Raw genomic sequence first — 17,682 nt, 5'->3', positions numbered from 1 at the left:
GGGGTACAGAGAGAAAAGGACCAGTTTTCAGGCCTGGAGAGATGCTTCATATGGCAAGGTGCTTGCAAGACAAGAGTGAGGTGCAGACCCCCAAGAATCATGGAAAAGCTAAGCCCAGTTGCATGTCTGTTTCCCGGGATCTGTAGAAGCAAAGTCAAGAGGCTCTCTGGGGACTCCTGGCTTGCCAGTATTGTTTGACCAGTGAGCCCAAGGATCAGTGAGAGACCCTGTCCAAAAAATTAGGGTGGTGGGTGACTGAGGAAGATACCAAGGTCCTCATGAGTTGGGGGATACACACACACACACACACACACACACACACACACACACACACAAGTACACCACACATATACATGACCAGTAGCTGGAGGATTAATCATGAAAAACCCAGGGTCACAAAGATTTTCCCTGGATTAAATGTTGGTGACTTCAGCTCAGGACCCGGGGCTTGTCCGAGGCAGGCAGCCTTGACTTTGATGTGTGTGTGTGTGTGTGTGTGTGTGTGTGTGTGTGTGTGTGGTGCAATAATTTCATGCCTTTGCCACTGATTGTCTTCAGGACACGAATATCTTTAATTCTGTAAATGGGAGATGCAGATGGAACATCCGTGTGCTACACACAGCTGAACTTGTGTAATTTAGGAAGCAGGGCAGAGTCCCTGAAGATGATCTATTTAATGACAGCATTAATAATTAACGTGTCTACATGTTTTAATTGCTCCCGTCCTGGAAAAGCAAAACAAAATCACTTGGCCAGTGCTTTGACTTTCCCATCCCTTCAGAGCAAGAATAGATTTTTTAAAGTTATCTCTTATAAAATCCACATTGTCCATTTCTGTGTGTGGGGGGGACACACCTGGTGCACAGAACACACGTAGAGGTCGGGGGACAACTCCCAGGGGTCTCTCCTTCTATCTCGTAGGTCCTGGGGATCAAACTCAGTTCATCAGCATTCAAAACAAGCTCCTTTATCCACTGGGCCATCTTGCCCACCCAAGCATTGAGTTTTGACAGGTTTCTTCCCTGGAAGTTTTCCATCCTCAGCCAACCTTTGTGACCAGGCAGGTTTTCCTGTCCCGAATCTTTGGCTGAAATCTTACAGCTTATTACGCCTTACCTTTCTGCCCTTTCCTGGCAACATCTATTCCCTGTGGGGTTTTTATTTATTTTTTTAAACAGTGTTTTCTCAAGCATGGCATTCATTTTTCTTCCTTTGCTGGGGAGTGACAGTCTAATTTTTCTACCCCGAGCCCTGGCAGTGAGTGGCTTTTATTCATTGTGGCTCCAGCAATGTGGGTGTGAGGAGTCGAAGCCACCTTGGCATTTTCCATGACAGCACCATGGCCCTTTGCTTTAGAAAAGACCTTTTCAAAACAAACATTCTCTGATTTGGCATTGCAACATTTTGCCACAGCAGATAGATGGTTCCCTGATGTTGTTAGAACGTTTTTAATTACAGGAGTACGTCTTTTCCAGCATAGGTGAGAATTTATCCAGGTTGAATTTATCCCTGGCTTTAGAACAAAACCCACTGATATTTGAAAATCCTGTATGACAAATGGCTACTATTACAGAAGACCATTGTCACAGTATGAAAGCCTTTTTTGTGGCATTAGAAAGCAGCATTTCACATAGTGGACTTTTAAAGGCAAAATGTGGTTTATGGTCACATGAAATCATGCATCTTTTCAGGCGGCGTCGCTCCATACGGCTGAGTGTCCGTGCTGTTTCTGCCTTGGGCCTCCCAAGGCTTGTTTCTTTCTCTGCCCGTGTTTATCACCATGTCCAGGCCTGCTTGGGAATCCCAGGTCCATTTTGAGGCTCTTTGATATCCAAAAGCATCGTTTATGAGATTCTGGGAATTTTGTGAGTTTGTAACATGGTATTTCTTGATTCACTTATTTGCTTGTTGGTCCTCCATGTATTCATCCATACACATATACACACATACACACACATACACACACAAACATACACACACATAGAGATACATACACAGATACATACACACAGATACATACACACACAGATACATACACACATATACACATGCATGCACACACATAGAGATACATAACACACATACACACAGAGAGATACATACACACATACACACACATATACACACACATAGAGATACACACACACAGGGAAAGAGAAAGAGAGAACACCTGATGCTCTCCGAGACCTTAGATATTTGCTGTGATTAAGAGAAGATGGTTTTTGACTTTATCCTCTGGGATAGGAGGCAGATGATGAGGCTGCAGTCAGATCAGTAACCGTGACTTCCACCATTGACCTGAAATCACTGTTTACACCCGGGGGCGCTATGTATGCAGTTGAGGGAGAGGTGAGCTTCTGAGAAAGTGACACTGCAGAAGATGGTGATGCTTTAAAACAGTGGCTCTCAACACTCCTAATTCTGTGACACTTCAATACGGTTCTTCATGTTGTGGTCATCCCAAGTATGAAATTAATTTCATTGTTACTTTATAACTATAATTTTTCTCCTGGAAAAAGGAACCACAATGTAAATAGCTGATAGGAAGGTTATTTGATATGCAACTACTGTAAAATTATTATTTGAATCCCAATGGGTCAGAACCTCACAGGTTGAAAACTGCTATCTTAAGGCCTCACTTTCTTCTAGAATCATCTATTTGTACTCTGGGCACAGCTGTATAGACAAATGTCAGCCAAGTTTATACAAGAGACGGCTTATGAAAGCATTTCAGACTTTCACCGACAGAAAAGGACAGTTGTGTGCCTTTCCATGATCTTCCCTATGGCTGCACTCAGGACACTGTGCAGAAATTGAACCTGAGGGGACTTTGAAACGTGGTACGCTGCTGCTTCATGCACGTTGCTGAAGACTCCAGTAACCCAAAGTCACAGGCAGAAAGTTGTCCCAACAGAGTATGAACCAGGGAATAAGAAGCCAAGCGAAATGAGAACGTTAAGGGCGGTCTGATTTGGTTGACTCAACCAGTCTGACCTGTGCCAGTGGAGTGAGGGCCTGGTCTTGAGTCTTTGTGAGATCATGATGAATTTTTCAGCATACCGCCAAGGTAGTATTGTTGCTAGGAAGATAGGGACCTGGGGCTGCCCTCCTCTCCTGTTAGTGATAAACTTTCCCTACTGCAGTGTTCTTGGAACAGCATGGGGAGTCTGGATTTCCATCCCAAACAAAGAGGTGCCCTCCTGCTGAGGTGTGCTAGAGGAGACAGTTTGGTCAGTGTCACCCACAAATGACAGTGTCAGCCTCCCAAGGAGAGGAGCTGGTAGAGTGAAGAGTATGTGGTCAGACACAACTCCCTCCCCCCCCAGCAATCCTGATACGCAAACTATCTTAAGCATCACTGTGCGGTTCAGTGTTCCACTTCTCCCCATAGCATGTCCAGGCATTGTGGCAGAGTGTCATGGTGGGAAAGGATAAAGAGGAACCCTGAGTGCTGGGGCAGTGGGGGAGGGAGGGAGGGGGCGGGAGGGAGGGGAGGCAGAGCTTCTCTGAGTGTTTTAGTGTTACAGCTCTCTTAGACGATACTCAGTGAAATAGCTTGTGCTCTTCATTTTGGTGGACAAGGGTGAGGAACCTTGGGGAGTGGGTAGGGGTTTTTGGGGTGAGAGTCTATTATTGGCTGTGGTGGGGAAGCTGGGAATGCCTCATTTACATAAAGAGGAATTCCAGGTGTTGGCTGGGCATGCTCATATTGACTGTGTGTGTGTGTGTGTGTGTGTGTGTGTGTGTGTGTGTGTGAGAGAGAGAGAGAGAGAGAGAGAGAGAGAGAGAGAGAGAGAGAGAGAGAGAGAGAGAGAATTGAATCTGTAATTTGGCCACGGACCATGTGACTTTCCAGGGTAGAGGACTTGGGGGTATTGCTCTCCTGATAAGGAGATGGAAGTCCCACTGAGAAAGAGATTCCTCTATTTTGCACCAAGCTTGGGAGCTATCTGTATATACGGCAGGCTGGGACCTTGACATCAGGGTCTTACAATATCACTGATTCAAGAAGAAAGTCTGGATTTTCACATCAGCTGTGAGGGGTGACTTTTCAAGGATCAGTCCACACTTTCTAGCCTTCTGCCGTGGGTAGGCAAGCTTTCCAACCCCTACCCCTTCGCAGCAACTTTAGAGAGATCTGCCTGAAACCAGTTTAATTAAGATCCAGAATCCTGTACTGATGCTTCAGTACAAAATTTGTTCTTCAAATAAGTAAATAAAAAAAGAGATCGGCATGAACCGGGTGTGGTGGCGCACACCTGTCACCCCGCACTTCTGACATGGAGGCAGAAGGCTCGGAAGGTCAAAGGTATGCTTATGCTACGTAGTGAATTCGGGGCCAGCCTGAGCTATCTGAGATCCTGCCTCAGAGACCCGAAAGGGTAGAAGGGTCGAGATTACGGAGATGATGGAATGCCTGACAAAGACATTAAAAGAACCACTCTAAAATGTCCCCATGAATGGTCATACCAGGACGTGGCTGGGGGGAACCCAATAATCTAAGTAAGGAGCAGAGTGATAGCTCTGAGAATCAAGATGTAAAGAGGAAACAAATACAGGTTTAGAGGTGACTGGGATGGAAAAGGTAGTGCATGGCCTCAGCAGCCGACTGGGGCAAATGGAAGACAGGCAGGAAATAATATTTATAGTACAGTCGGGACAAAGAGAAAACAGGATTTAAAATGAAACAAACCACAGTTTTCAGGACTACTAAAAAAAAACCCCCAAAAACCAAAAAACCATAATATTCAACTTCCAATGGGAGGCGAGGGCTGGAAAGACGTGGTAGAGGTTTACCCTTCGAGCGCTAAAAGAGAAGGAGCCATTGACGGGAACTCCACATCTTGGGACAACAATCTCTGGGAATGAAGGGAAGTGAGGGCATTGGCAGTGGGGATGGATGAGGGCTTGCCAGCAGCAGGCCTCCCTCAGAAGAATAATTAATGGAGGATTGCTAAACAGAAAAGAAGCAGTTTAAGGAGGGACCTAGACATATCCAGGGGGAAGACCCCAGCTGGGAAATAATGGGTTGATATAAACTGGTTTTTCTCTTCTGAAGCTTTATGAATTATCTCTGAAGGTTGAAGCAAAAAAAAAAAAAAAAAAAAAAAAAAAAAAAAAAAAAAAAAAAAAACACACACACAACTCTCTGACTTAGTTCCAAATGTTTATATAGAAAATATTTAAGGCAGTTCTCTACAGTTGCAGTAAATGACATTAAACATTTAGAGGTTTATCCCAGGCAGACTATGACTGTGTGCAGATGTTAATAGAAGCTTTATTCATAACATCTAGAAGCTGGAGGCAAGCCAGAGGTCCTTGAGTGACCCAGTGTCGGCAAACTGATACGCTGACACTGGGAACATCACCACAGGGGATCAGGCTGGGAAGAATAATTAAACCCTAAAGATACACATTGAGTAACTATGCTCACACAAGATTCACCAAACATCACACATGCATAAAGGGTAGCTATCGTGAGTGATCACTGATGTGTCAACAGCATGGGGCACAGAGTGTGACGTCATGGTGATAAAAGGCAGGCGAGCCATCCCGTTGCGACAGGAAAAACCACGTGGATGTCTGCATCTCAGTCGTGACTTTATACTAAGGGATTTTTTGTTTATACATTTATGTGTGTGTTTGCGTGCCTTTGTGAGTTTATGCCTACCATGTTCATGCAGGTATACAAGAGGCCAGTAGAGGGCAACAGAGCCTAGAGTCTGAGCCTCTGGAACTTTAGTTACAGGTAGTCTTGTGCCTGGTTTGGGTGCTGGGAACAAACTCAGTTCCTATAGAAGAGGAAGAAACATCCTCAACCTCTCCAGCCTCTGTCCTAAATTTTGTCAGGTAGTCCTTCTAAGAGAACTTGGTGAAGGCTATGCAGGGTTCCTCCAGGGGATGTTTTACAATTGTATATAAAAGTCCACCATTTTCTTCAAGTAAAGTGGTTAATTAGGCCTGGGAAGATGGCTTAGTGGACAAAGAACTTGCCAGAAAAGCGTGGAGACTGGAACTTGGATTCCTGGAGCCCAAATAAAATCCCTGGTGGGTATGACTCTGCTAAGGCAGAGACAGTGAATCCTGGAGCTTTATTGGCATGTTCTAAGTTCACTGGAGACCCTGCCTCAGTGAACAAGGTGGAGAGAAATCAGGAGGACTCCTGATGTCAACCTCCGGCCTTCACATGCATGGACATCCATATCCATATAGATATGGAGAGAGAGAGAGAGAGAGAGAGAGAGAGAGAGAGAGAGAGAGAGAGAGAGAGAGAGAGAGACAGAGAGACAGAGAGACAGAGAGAGAGAGAGAGAGAGAGAGAGAGAGAGAGAGAGAGAGAGAGAGAGAGAGAAAGAGAGAGCGCCTCATGTTTGTGAACACATATGGACACACACCACACACTTGTGCATTAAAAATGATTTCTTAAATGTTTTGTTTACTATCTTGGGCATGGGCTTGTTCCAAGAGAATAGCCTCTTATAGCAATCAGAGACTGTTACTTTACAGAGTTGTGTGATTCCAAAGTAATGACCCATCACTGGAATGTTCATGTGTGAACAAACCAACCCAGATCAATGAAATCAATTCAGATCAGAACAGCTCACCACAAAGTTGCTCCAATGGTTGGTACTGGTGAAAATTAATGTATTGTTGTTGGTTATTTGGGGTCATTTGGGACCATTTCTTATACAGCATTAGTTAAGTAACTGTTGCAGAAATTCCATCTAAGATCCAATGAATCAAAATGTATCAGCCATAAGAACTGAAAGGGAAGAGAGTCTGAAAGAATATTCTTTAATTCTTGGTTAGGGAACAGATCACTTGTTATGGTATCTTTGTATGCTATCTTTGTGCCTGCATGGAGGTGTTGGGGTTTAAACTTTGGATGTATGCAGGCTAGACAAGTACTTTCAATAATGTATATCCTGAGCCTTCTTTTTGCTTTGTGTGTGTGTGTGTGTGTGTGTGTGTGTGTGTGTGACAGGTCCTCACTAACTTGCAGAGGCTGGCCTTGAACTCACATCATAGCCTGAGTGAGCCTCAGACTTGTGATCCCTGTGAATAAAGTAGCATGTCTCAAGTGAAGTAGGGAAGCAGAAAGTGGGTGGAGATGCGCTCTGACGAGAGCAGGAGGAATCAGGAGCGTGAGGAGCAAACCCTCCAGTGCTGAGCTATATCCTAGTCTAATCCTTTCTTTTTTAAAGTGTTATCAAATGAGTTCTACCAAAAGACTGGGTTTTAAGAAGATTGCTTGCAATCATCCTCACATACCTGGTTTAGTGATGATGAACCCTAGGATAACTGGGGTTCTGGCTCTGCACACTAGAAGGTGAACATTATGAACTTTGCTTTGTCTACTGTTGTTTCTCCAAGGGCATAATGCTCACTATACAGTTGATTATTACAAAGACTTGCAGAATTGAAGAAATGAAGGTAAACATATATGCTGTCCTTGTTTGCATGTAGGTCCCCACCTATGTGGATATTACAATCGGCTAGCCACTGTGGAGCACTTGCTGCATACTGAGCTGTATTATTAATACATCAGAAGTGCTAACTCAACTCATCACTTTTCAAGACCAGCATATGGGGGAAATGGCACAGATAATATTTTAAAAGTTGCCCTAGTTAGCATCAACTTGAAAGCCTAGAATCACCTGAAAAATCATAGAGTCTTGGTTGGGTCATTGTCTATACCAGGCTGGCCTATGGGCGATTATTAATGAAGTATGAGGGCCCAGTCAACTGTGGGCGGCACCATCCTCTAGGCAGGTGGACTGGGACCAGTAATTGGCAGTCAAATAAACCCCTCTCCTCTCCAGGTTATTTCTGGTGAGGGTGTCTATCAAATCAAGCTACAGCAATAGTCAAGTAGAATCTTGTGTCTATATACCACACCTTTGCAATGTATACATAACTGCCTATTTGTTATTTATAACATTAAGTTTATATAGATGGAAAATAGGCATGACAAACGCTGCATATCCCTTATCAGATCTGACATCCCTACAGCATACTTGGTTTTCCATCAATATTATATTTTCTTACAAAGGACATCTTAAGGAGGGGAAGATTTATTTTATCTTTCTGTACCCTGAAGCTACAGTGTATCATGGTGCAGCTCCTGGCAGGGAGCTTAGCCTGGAAGAGGACCAAATGCAGAAACACAAAGTTCTCCCTCTCCCAGGGAATCCACTTCCTCCATCTAGGCCCTGCCTCCCAAATGTTCTGAAGCCTTCTAAACCGGAGCTATGACCTGGGAGAGTTAAAAATTCAAGTACAGGAGCCCGTGTGGGACAATTTTACAAGCAAACCCTAGACATTACTTTCAGGTCTCATCTGCAGCTGCTTCCTAATGATCCTCTCTACTTCTGTCTGTCACCAGACTGCACCATGGTGCATTTAGCATCCAAGCAAAGCTTTCCACTTCACTTTCGTTCGCACCCACAGAAAAAAGGCCTAACCTTCACCACGAGAGCTTACCGAGGCTGCCCATGTGACCCACATGTAGATTTATGTTAGTCGATATATGATTGGACAGTGGAGAGGCAGGCGGGGACAAGGCTAGGAAAACGGAAGAGGCGGAGACTCCAGAGGAAATCAAGATGGAGCTGGAGAAGGGTGATCTGGATCCAAGTGGACTTAATTGGTGTTAGGTGTCAGCTTGTATCTTCGTTCATTGGATATAATCGTATTGTGTTTGTGGATTGAGAATTTAATATATATACCTGCCATGAAAAGCTACCAGGCCTTGAAGTAATGTTTGTGCTGGGCAGTAGTGGGAAAGAACACAACGGGGTGGCCATATCGACCTGGGACAGAAACACCAGGGGGTGCAGAGTTGCCTGGGAAAGGATTTGTATGGAGAGGGCAGCTTGTGAACCGAGTGACAAGAGTCGGTGTGCTCAGGTCCACACTAGAGCAGCATCTGAGGAGTAAGACTTCAGGGGCCTATAGAAGGATAAGTTATACAATTTAATATTTAATGCAATACCCACACTCAGCATCTCTTACATCTTACCAACTGTGCCATCATCTTGATAGGTTTGCCACGACTCTGCTCTGACACGGTTCCTTCCCCCACCTCCTGCCCTATCAATACCATCCCACCATCTCTGCCAGCCCCTTTCCAGCTATCACCTTCCCCTAAGTTACTCTGACAGCCGTTCATAGTCTTGGTACCTACCGCTAGCCAATTGCTTGTCTCCTGTTTCTTCGTAACCCCTAACCCCACAGGCTATGTTGTTTGTAGAGGATAAGATGAATAGACAGGTTCATGCACAAACATGCTCACACTGACACATGGGCCATTAAATGGAAGCCTAACTGGTGCATTAGACTCCTCTCAATTTTATTTATGTTTATGACCTTTGTGCCTAGACAGTGTCTAATATCTGGCAGGTACCTGATGCAGATTTGTTGAATAAATTGATGAATGGCGTCAGCTCAAATTCAGTGTTAGAATTCTGTGCTTAACCAACTGTTTAGATTTGTCCAGTGGTCCATTGTCATGGTTTTTGTTATGGCAGTATTAGGAGATGTGGCCTTGTTGGAGTAGGTGTGGCCTTCTTGGAGGAAGTGTGTCACTGTTAGGGCGGGCTTTGGGACCCTCCTCCAAGCTGCCTGAAAGCCAGTCTTCTCCTGGCTTTTCCTTGATGGCAATAGAAATCTTTGGACGTGCTTTAATTAGAACAAAGACGTGGTCACATTAGTGTCTAAAGGTCACCCAAATGGTTAGGTAGATGACAGAGCAGAAAGGCTGGATTGAAAAGAGAACTCTGATTGCAGAAGCCACTGGGTTAGCTCAGAGTGTCAGACTCCTGTGGGGAAATAAAGGCCTGCTGGGCCTGGTTTAGAAAGCAAAATACACAGGCATTCTTAAAAAGAAATGTGTGTGTGTGTGTGTGTGTGTGTGTGTGCGCGTGCGTGCATGCGTGTGTGTGTGTGTGTGTGTGTGTGTGTGTGTGTGTGTGAAATAGAGTATTTAAAGAAGATGAAACGTATTTACTAAATTAATGTATATGATAATATATGAGTACCCAATGGGGGTTTAAAACAGGTGCTTTTACCTTTTTTAGGCTTCATGGCTTTTACCATCAGCCGTTTGCTGGCGGTGTTGTTGGACCGACAGCATCATCTTAAAGACGGACTGTCTTGAGTTTGCAGGAAGGACACTATTGGAGCAATTTTTTATCACTTGTGTGTTGGTAATGGTTACTTCAAAGAACCTGTGCCCTCATGTTTGCACACCTGCCCACATGTTTGCACCCTGTGCCCACATGTTTGCATGATTCTGTAATTATGTCCTTGGGGTGGGGGAGTCCTAGAAGTTTCATTTCTGGGCCACAGCAGAATGATTCTGCTTCTAGAATGGTTGTCTTAATTGAGACCATCAATCCGGGGTTGCCACTGCTAATTTATCTCCTGTGGATGCTTTTTAAGTATTTTAAACTCGTTTAAAACACACTTTGTTTTATGATTAAGCATCCCATTAATTTGCTAGTGCTTTTCCTTGCAGTGAATTTAAGCTGTTCCTTGATAACTACAGTAGTTTTCTCCCAATTAGCATTTTTCCCTTTAATAAGGCATAGGTCCATACAGAAATCTTGTTGTTTTTCATTAATTTTTTTTCATAAAGCACACCTTTCTGAGCTAGCTCCTTATTCAACCAAGTGGTATTGGTAGCAGTCCACAATTTGATCTTGGGGAATACTGAAGAGTCCCCTCCTCTAAGCTTCAGGTACCAACTTCTGAGGGTCCTCACAGGTGAACTGAGAGGGAGAGTTGAGATAGCACACTCACAAGACCCAGATTTCTACTGTCACTAACCGCCTGGAAACAAATCCTGTCCTGGTCTCAGACATGTTTCAGGCCTGCGCTGTTTGTCACAGGAGAATGTGCAGTTCCTGGCCAGCAGGACCCAGAGAACCTATTGTTGGGCTCCATCCAGTTTCCATTGTCTCCTAGCTTACTCTCCTCCCTCTTGATTGTCATATCATATGGACCAATCATATCTTCAGTGTTTGGAGGCGGGAGAGGGAAGCATGGAGGGCTTCCGACTTCAGTATTTCATCTGTCTTGAAGGAGCAGAGGAACTGACTTTGGGAGGGTAGAATCAGCCAGAGGGAAGGACAGGGTACTCTTGGGCAGCCCATGTGATCATCTGTAGACTCTGTCGGCCTGAAGCTTGTTGATGTCATCGGAAGCTGCTGAAGCTGAGCATTAGCGACGTCGCCATCTTGTGTCATTAGCGTCGTTATCAATGCATGCTTGGACCTTCAAGACTAAGAAGCCTTGTCAAAGCAAGCACTTCTTACACATGGCCGGGAGACTCTGGGGTCCTGAATTAACTAACATCTTAGGACTTCAATTTCAGAAAAGTTGATGCCCCAGAGACTCTCCTTTTAAATTGAAGCCAATGCCGGTGAACTAGAAGTCAATTTTTCAACTGTACACGGAAGTAGATGAGCTGGGAAGCATTGGTCCAGATGAACGCACACACAGTTACAACTAGATTTCTCTTTTTGGAGCTGATGAGCCAGATGTTCACTTCTTACGGGCTGTTCGACCCTTGCACCAGGTTATGCATTGATGGGGGTTTAACTTTCCTGGGGAAATCCTGTTGTCCACGCTAACAGTGAAAAGTTGACTTCTGGCTTGTTTCAAGTAGCTTCAGGACTCTGGGTAGATGTTTAAGTTCACTATTCCTATATCGCCCCACCCCTTCCTCCCTCCCCCCTCCCCCCAGTAATTCGGAGGTGATACTTTTCACCTCTCAAAGCATCAGCAGGAGGATTCATTGAGAAAATGGATCCAGAAGCTTCAGTTTTCTGCAACAGGTAGGGGAGAAGTTCAGAGGTCATTAGCTGATGGTAGTCATATTCTGAATGAGGAAAACACTTGATTTGTGTGTGGGAACTTTTTTTGAAAAACGGGGAAGGGTAGGAGAAAAGAAAGTAATTCAGGATTCTGTGGCTGAGGGTGTGTTCTTAAAAGTTAAGGTAATGCTTGGGGAAGAGCAAGTTGCTATGAATGAAGAAAAGAAATGCTGGCAAATTGAAAAGAACGACAGCGACCTTTTTCCTTGCCCTACCTACAATGTGTGCTAGCCTCCTAGAACAAAAGAATCATGAAGAAGCCTAGCACCATCCCACGGTGTTGGAAAGAACAATAAGCTCCTCTCAGTGGTGTCTGCAGTGAGTCTGGGACAGCAGTTCTAGTCTTCAGTATGGACATTAGACATTCGGTGGGAGGGCTTTAAGAAGCCTCAGGCTAACATTTTAAACCTAAGTGTAGTAAAGGAGGATTTTGGCTTGTGGTGAACGTGGAATAAGTGGGATTCTTATGAGGCCTAATCAGCCCCGTTCCCCCAAGCATAGACTTGCCTGGTGGGTCTTTATCCTCATCAGAGACAGCCCCGAGCTAAGACTCAGAAAGTTCCACCACAGAATGATTAATAAATCAAAGCGCACAACCCAGATCTGACCCACTGTAAATCAGGAGCAGTGTCTCAGAAGTTAAGAGCACTTTCTGCTCTTCCAGAGGACCTGAGATGGGTTGACAGCACTCATGCTGTCAAATGAGCTTCTCCAAACAAATTAGGAGCCTTGAAGATTCTTGCAATGGTTATTGTCTTAGTTATGAGTTATGGTTTTACTGCTATGAACAGACCTCATGACCAAGGCAACTCTTATAAAGGACATTTAATTGTACTGGCTTACAGGTTTAGAGGTTCAGTCCAGTATCATCTAGCTGGGAAGCATGGCAGCATCCTGGCAGGCATGGGGCTGGGAGAGCTGAGAGTTCTACATTTTGTTCTGAAGGCAAACAGAAGACTAGCTTCCAGGGAGCTAGGATGAGGGTCTTAAAGCCCATGCTCACAATGACACACTTCCACCGACATAGCCACAACTACTCCAACAACACCACACCTCCTAACGCTGCCACTCCCTCTGACAAATACCTTCAAACCATCACATTCTTCTACTTCCAACATGAGATCTCAATCACCTGCTAAACTCCAGCAGCGGCAATGAGTCCTTTTTGTAGTTGTGACCAAGGTGCCTGAGAGGACGTCACAGAATGATCTTAATGTGTCAGTCATCTCCCAGAAGCTTGTGAGCTGACGGCCAAGTGTGCTGTGCAAGCCTGTGAGACACACTTTATATTCTGTCCATAACGTGGTGGTTCCCATTTTTTTCCTTTTGGAGAACTTTGGCAATATCTGCTGACAGCTTTGGTTGTTGAGTTGGGGGAGGGAGGGTGCCACCATGGCATTTAATGGATGGAAACCAGAGGTGCTAATGAGCATCTTAACGTGGCACAAACTAGCCCATTATTAAAAATAAATAAATAAAGCGATCGATCCACACTCAGAAGCAGAGGCAGGAAGATTGTCCAGATGTTTGAAGACAGCCAGGGGTACACAGTGAGAGCCCTCAACCCAACACCTCAGTATCAGGAGATCTCAGTCTCAACAGGAAATCTCTCTGACACCACATTCTCTGCCAAGAATACATTTATCGTTAACTACTAACTGTTAATGACAGTGAATCCTCTCAGGTGAACGTTAAGTTTTCAGAGAGTGAGAGCACTTGGAAATGAAAATTCAACTTTTCGATGCCCGAATCATATTTTAACTTCAAGGTGTGCCTCTGGAATTCAAGATGGCAGCCAACATGTATCAAATATCATGGAATGGCCCTTGTTGGAAATCTCCTATCTCAGAGTCTCATTACTACTGAAGAATTTTTCTTTTATAAAACTTGTTAAAAAATTGTTGTATTCACTCACTCATTTAATGTGTAGAGTATAGCTCACACAAGAGGAAACCTTGCAGGATCCGGTCCTCTTCTTCCATCACATGGGCCCCAGAGGTCAAACTTAGGTCATTAACCTTGGCAGCAAGGGTCTTTATCCAACAAACCATCCTGTCAGCACCCACCCATCTAGGAAAATTCCACATTGTCAGTCCCAAGCAAGGGTCATGGCACTGTTGGCAAGAACATTACAAATAACTCCTGGGCCTGGCCTGGAATTAAAATGTCAGTATGTGGAGAGCTCACGGAAGGGTAAATTGACATGATGTCATCACCCTGGGTACAGCAGATGTTGTCTAATCTCTAGGACTCTGCGTGGTTAAGGGTTCCCATAAGTGATACTGGACCACACTTGGAGCCACTGATAGACAATGGAGAGCAAAAGAAGGCTCTGGAATTCCCTCACCCTAGTGACCTTCTGTACTGGTTACTTATGTATCTGGTGTCAGCAGGGTGGAATCTTTCATTCCAGTCTGCTGCTTATTCCACAGGCAGACTCTTCTCATTTGATGAATGACAACTAGACTTTAATCTCTATTCACAGCTGTTTTATAGCTGTGTTGCACTGATATTTATTTATTTATTTATTTGAGATTTCATTTGTTAAAAATTAGGCGTATGCATGTGTCTCTGTGTTGTGTATATGTATGGTGTGGGTGCAGTTCCTAAGGAGGCCAGAAGAGGGCATTGGATCCCTTGGCGCTGAGGTTGTTGTGAGCCTTCCAAGATGGGTACTGGGAATTGAACCCAGGTCCTCTGTAAAAACAGCTCTTTAACCTCTGAGCTGTTCCTGTACCCCCTGTGTATGACTCATGGACATCATTGGTGCTGCTATATTGCTATAGTGTTGTATTTTTACACTTTATTGTTTACTAAAATGAAGAGGGGCATAGAGTGAGACATAAAAGTCCCCCCAACCTTCACACCAAGGGGTTGAAGACACCACCCTCACCAGATGAGCTCAAACCATTGGCTTTTTTACTTGCATGCAACAGTCTTTGCAAGAGAGCCAGGTAAATCCTGGTTTGACTGAGAAGAAAATAAACAGATCTCCAAAGTTTAATGTGCTCTCATTAAAAGAGTGCATCTGAAAAGTGGGGACATACTCAGGAGACTGAAAATATCCCTCTTACTGAGGGTATCTTTTTCTTGCAGCAGGAGTACTTATTTATTTATTTATTTATTTATTTATTTATTTATTTATTTATGCATATTTTTACATAACCTCTAGAATGTTCAGTTTCTGAGTGCATTTCAGAGGCATGTGTAAAAAAAAAAAAAATATCCAGGAAGTTTCCCATAATAGAAAGCCAGTAAGAAACCTTCTGCACACACTTGATTTGAACGAGCCAAGCAAGTGACAGCGGCTGCTGCCTCTGTAATTACAGTCCTTGGTGGCTGTACAGTTTTAGGGAGCCAGTGGACTCATCTGCTCTTCAGACAGAAGTGGATGCTGGTAGGACTTCCGTGTACCAGTTCAGAATGCTAATTTGCATGTGTGGCTCTCCACCCTGAAGAGGACTTTTGTGCACAAATCTTACCTGTCGCTTTACCTTGTCTTCTCATGGTTATTTAGTATTTTATTAGACTGTGATTTAATGACCAGAAATAGAGGGTGAAGGGATGGGATTAGAAGGCTGGAGAAGAATATAAACAACATATAAACAACAGCCGATATATTTAGACCAGGCTATAAACATTCTTACATTGTCCATTTAACAACCGAGCATTTTGTTTCCATCCAGGGTCTCACTCTGTAACCCTGTTGGGCCAGAACTCCCTTTATAGAGCACTTTGGCTCGGATCTCACAGAGATCGGCCAGCCTCTGCCTCCCGAGTGCTGGGATCACAGGTGTTGTTTAGCATTCCTGGCAGATCTTGACATAATCGTAGATGTGCATTTAGCTGTAGATTTATACTATACAAAGATTCTTTGCCCTTTCCCTAGTTTCCCTGGAAATAAACTCCTCCCAAAATTCAGAGAAATACAAACAAGGCACGGACATTGATACCTCTTGTGTATCAACCACCATTGACGCTGCTCCCTAACTCTGTCTTTTGGCCATTCAAGAGTATGACTAGAGATACAGTAGTGGTCAGCTGGCAGGATGTTCACTTAGACACGGGGTTTGGAGTTGCAGCTGAGTGTAAAGTGTCAGCATTGTTGGTATCAGGAACCAGCTTTAGGGTTGGTTATGGGTCACCTCGGAACCCATCGATGATATCACCCATAGGCAGCAGGGACTCACACATCTGTTGCCATGGCAACAGCCATACATTCCCAACATCCATTTGGTTTACTTTTCACCTTTACCTGTGAGTGGTCATGTCACAGCCTAAATAAGAGGCAGACCCTTCCTGACCTCCGCCCCTTCTTCTCTCTGTCCCCCTCCCCCATTGTCTCTGTCGTCCCCTTTTGCCCCTTCCTCTCTCACATAGAACTACATTGGCCCGGTGTGGTCTGTCCAGAAGAGAGCTGTGATTCAAACACAACAAGTATGACTTGTGTTTTCTCTTTCTGTGTGTGGGTGTGTACTGTGTGTGTGCATATATATGTATCCTGGCATATATGTCTGAAGCCGGATGATGGAGTTGGCTACCCTAATCTGTTTCTGCCTTATGCCCTTAAGGGAGAGTCTTTGACTCAACTTGGAGTGAGGAAAGAGGCAGAAAGTTCCAGCAATCCTCCTGTCTTCACCCCCAATAGCACTGGGATTAAAGTCACCCCTGATGGCATACCCAAAATTTTACATGGATGCTGAGGATTTGAACTCAGGCCCTCATCTTTGCATTGAAAGTGTGAAAGCATTCTTGCCCACTGAGCCACCTTCCCAGCCTACTTTGCTTTGTGTATTCAGTCTCATTCTCTGGAGATAATACCCAAGTTGTTACCCATAGCAATAAGTTGTTCTTTGTATTGCTAAGTAGTATTCCAGATGTAGTGTTGCCCACTGAAGTCCATGGGGTTCTTCCTAGATTTCAGGTGTTCCAAACAAAGCTGCTGTGGATGTACAATAGAGCTTATTTTATGAATATATATGTGTAATTCTGTATAATATATTTCTAAGAGTCCAAAATAAGTAAGTAATGTACTTGCCTTGGCTAGGGTTTTATTGCTGTGAAGAAACACCATGACCTAGGCAACTCTTATAAAGGCAAACATTTAATTGAGGCTGGCTTACAGTTTCAGAGGTTTACTCAGTCGTCATTATGGTGGGAAACATAGCATTTTGCAGGCAGACTTGGTGCTGGAGGAGCCTAGGGCTGTACATCTTGATCAGCAGGTAGGCAGGAGGAAACTGTCATCTGCACTGGGAGGAGCCTAAGCATAGGAGTCCTCAAAGCCTGTGACACATTTCCTCCAACAAGGCCACACCCACTCACTCAAACAAGCCCACACCCACTTCAGCAAGGCCACATCTATTCCAAGAAGCCCAACAGTACCACTCTCTGTGGACCAAGCATTCAAACACATGAGTCAATGGGGACAAACCTATTTAAACCACCACGGTAATATTTTATTTATTTTAATTTTTCTTTTCTTCTTTTTGTTTTTGTTTTTAAGAGCTGGCGATGTGTCTCAGTGGTAAAGGCACTTGTTGCCTTGCTTAATGACCTGAGTTCAATTTCTGGAGCCTACACAGTGGAGGAGAGAACCAATTCTCACAAGTTGTCCCTTGACTTCCACATGTGTACCCTGACACATAGGTGCATGTGTGTCTGCTTGTGCAAGCGTGTGTGTGTGTGTGTGTGTGTGTGTGTGTGTCACAGAGAGAGAGAAAGAGAGAGAGAGAGAGAGAACAAGTGTTGGCCATACATTTGTAGATTTTAAAGACACCACCACCTTCTTTTACAGAGTGGA

General features: G+C 44.3%; 1 protein-coding gene across 1 annotated transcript in view; it reads left to right on the top strand.

The window, feature by feature from the left end:
* DOK5 (docking protein 5) overlaps positions 1–17,682 on the top strand; it is a 136,533-nt gene that overhangs the window by 45,428 nt on the left and 73,423 nt on the right. The gene's annotated exons all lie outside the window — the stretch shown is intronic.

This window comes from Micromys minutus (assembly GCF_963924665.1).
Source record: "Micromys minutus genome assembly, chromosome: 11".
Taxonomy (NCBI): Eukaryota; Metazoa; Chordata; class Mammalia; order Rodentia; family Muridae; genus Micromys; species Micromys minutus.
The sequence above is the reverse complement of the archived record's forward strand: the minus strand, read 5'-3'. Positions and strand labels throughout refer to the sequence as shown.